This window comes from Telopea speciosissima, chromosome 10, assembly GCF_018873765.1.
Source record: "Telopea speciosissima isolate NSW1024214 ecotype Mountain lineage chromosome 10, Tspe_v1, whole genome shotgun sequence".
Taxonomy (NCBI): Eukaryota; Viridiplantae; Streptophyta; class Magnoliopsida; order Proteales; family Proteaceae; genus Telopea; species Telopea speciosissima.
The window spans coordinates 19,996,121-19,999,142 of NC_057925.1; positions in this window are offsets into that span (position 1 = coordinate 19,996,121).

The window sequence follows — 3,022 nt, forward strand, 5'->3', positions numbered from 1 at the left end:
AATACATGGTGTGTAGACTGAAGAAGTCTCTCTATGGATTGAAACAAGGTTCCAGGTAATGGGACTTGAAGTTCAATGAGGTTGTATCTTCTTTTGGTTTTATTAAAAATGTCATTGATAACTGCATCTATTTGAAGGTCAATGGGAGTAGGTTCATCTTCCTAGTGATATATGTTGATGACATTCTACTAGCAAGTAGTGATATGACGCTGCTCCTGGGGACTAAGCATTTTCTTTTAGAAAATTTTGAGATGAAGGACATGGGTGAGAGTACTTATGTTCTTAGGATTGAGATTAGTCGCAACAAACGACGAGGACTTCTCGGTCTGTCCCAGCATGCATACATTGATAGAGTTCTAAAGAGATTCAACATTTCCCAGTGTTCAGGGAGTGATGCACCCATTAGTAAAGGGGATAAGTTGAATAAAGGACAGTGTCTGAGGAATGATGTTGAGAGGAACTCCATGAAGGATAAGACTTATGCTTCTGCTGTTGAGAGTTTGATGTTTGCACAGGTCTGCACCCGTCTAGATATTGCTTTCGCAGTTGGTGTTCTTGGGAGGTTCCAGTCAGATGCAGGATTAGCACACTGGACTACTGCCAAGAAGGTAATATGTTAATTACAGAGGACAAAGGACTTCAAGCTAGTTTTTAGCAGTAGCAAGAATGTCAAGGTGGTTGGCTATTCTGATTCAGATTACAGTGGTTGTAATGATGACATGAAGTCCACTTCTGGCTACGTCTTTTTGATGGGAGGTGGAGCTATTTCTTGGAAGAGTGTTAAGTAGACCATCATTGCTTCATCCACCATGCAGGCTGAGTTTGTGGTGCCTTTTGAAGCAACAAAGCAAGCTGTGTGGTTGAGAAATTTCATTTCTGAGCTGAAGGTTGTCGATTCGATCTCCAGGCCTTTGAGAGTATGGTGTGATAACACCTCGGCGGTTTGCTTCTCCAAGAACAACAAGAAAACAAGTAGTTCAAAACATATTCAGATCATGTATCTTCTTGTTAGAGAGAAAGTCTGCAGCAAAGAGGTTGAGGTTGAACATTTCTCGACGAAAAAGATGGTGGCTGATCCGCTTACCAAGGCTCTTGCTGTGGGATTCTTCAGGGGACATGTGTCTAGCATGGGTGTTGTAGACTCTTTTGATGTATTTGGTTTGTGGGAGTTTTGTATCCATATACCTTTTTAGTGGGAGTTTTGTACCCATGGTTTGAGCTTTATTTACGACTCAGTTTGAGCTGTTTTATTTTCACTTTGTATTGACTATTCAATTAATTATTTATAGGATTGCTGATCTTAGAGTGAATTGTTTGTTTCTGATATGTCATGGTTTATGGGTGGTATTTAGCCAAAGTTTATGGTGGTTAGCCATGGGCAGTATGCAAAAGTCTAGTATTAACCAAAGTTATGGGCGATTTGTCAAAGTAATGGTTAATATCAAAGTTCACTAGCGGTTGTAACATGGTATACAACCATCATCATCATCAGGGGTCTCACTATCCTATTATCATCTCCAAACCATGCAAAATTTACGTCAGCTTGTTGTTCCTCCCGAATGAAGTTCCACCTAGCATTCTCAGTGACATTATGAATGGGACATTTTTTGTTACTTTTAAATCTAAACAAATAAGGAAAAAAATCAACATATTTTATAAAAGAGGCATTCAATTAATCAACATGTAGGAAGAGCACACCTTTAAAATGATAAAGAAAAAAATCAGCATGTAGGAAGAATAAAGGATGGGAAGTGGGGAAGACATTAAACAATGTTTATCTATACCTGTATTTTTTTTATTTTAGATTAGATTAGATTTCACTATCTTCTTTCTTCTTTTTTTAATTAAATTCTGTTTCTCTTGGTTTGATGTTAAGTTCTTACTAAAATAAAACATAAGAAGTAGCAACTTTCTTTCTCCATTCCAAGTATTGGCAAGTCAAAGTATCAGTGGACAAGCTGAGAGTAAGTAGATCTCAACAAAAGCACTACATGTAGAAGAAGTCAGTATGGAGGATAAAAATATTCTTAAACAAAACATATCATATGAAGCAAACAAGGAAGGATATTTAGGTAAAGATTTCTATTGTTTATTGAATGGTGAATCACAACAAAGGATTAAGTAGCTCTTTGTTAAGAACAACGATGGAAGATTCAGTCAGACATACAGGAATGGCCAGTCCCAAACTATCTTTTATGAATGGTTGATGGTCCAATTTAACATTTTTTTACTACACATTGGAAACCAGACCATGTCCCCTATTCCGCTCTAAATAGTTGAAAAGTTTGGGCTCCCTTTGGTTGCAAGGGGAATCAAAGGGAAGGGCAGGGAAATTTTGCAAACCTAAAAAGGAAACTTTTGTAATCATTAACCAATGTGATTGTATAAACTACTTAAATTTCTAACCATATTTAGTAATGATACATTTTTCATGTAATATTTATTTTACATTTTAAACCAAAGGGAATTGGATGCAAAATAAAGTGGAATTAAATAACCAAATATGGACTGATTGGAGTTAGTGATATTGTCACATGGGGTAATGATTACAAAAGATTCATTTTTAATTATGAAAATTTCACTTCCGCGCCCAAAACCCTAATATAATATTGTACTATTGTGCCACGTAGGCGAGGCAGCAACGTACGTCGGGGAATTATTCGCGATGGCCGTCAAGTCAACTCATCATATCATCGTTCGAAGCACAAGGCTCCCGATTGAGGAGAGGTTCCTTAACCGAGAGTGGGGAAGATTCATGGATGGTGATTTCCTAGATTGCCCTCCTAGCACTTGTCCCAAGGGGATCGCAAGGAGACCCGGTGGCCGCGTGCATCAATAAATGGTGCCTCTGTGTCGTGTGCATCGAAAAGAGACTACTATTCGGGGTTCGGGAACTAAGCTTGGATGAAAGGTGAGTCTGTACATTGGCCATCGTTTTGCCCTAACCCTCATGTGGTCAGACCCTCCTTGATGTCCTTGAGGTGTGGGCCAAGGCCCCACAGCCTCTAATGTGGTTTCGGCC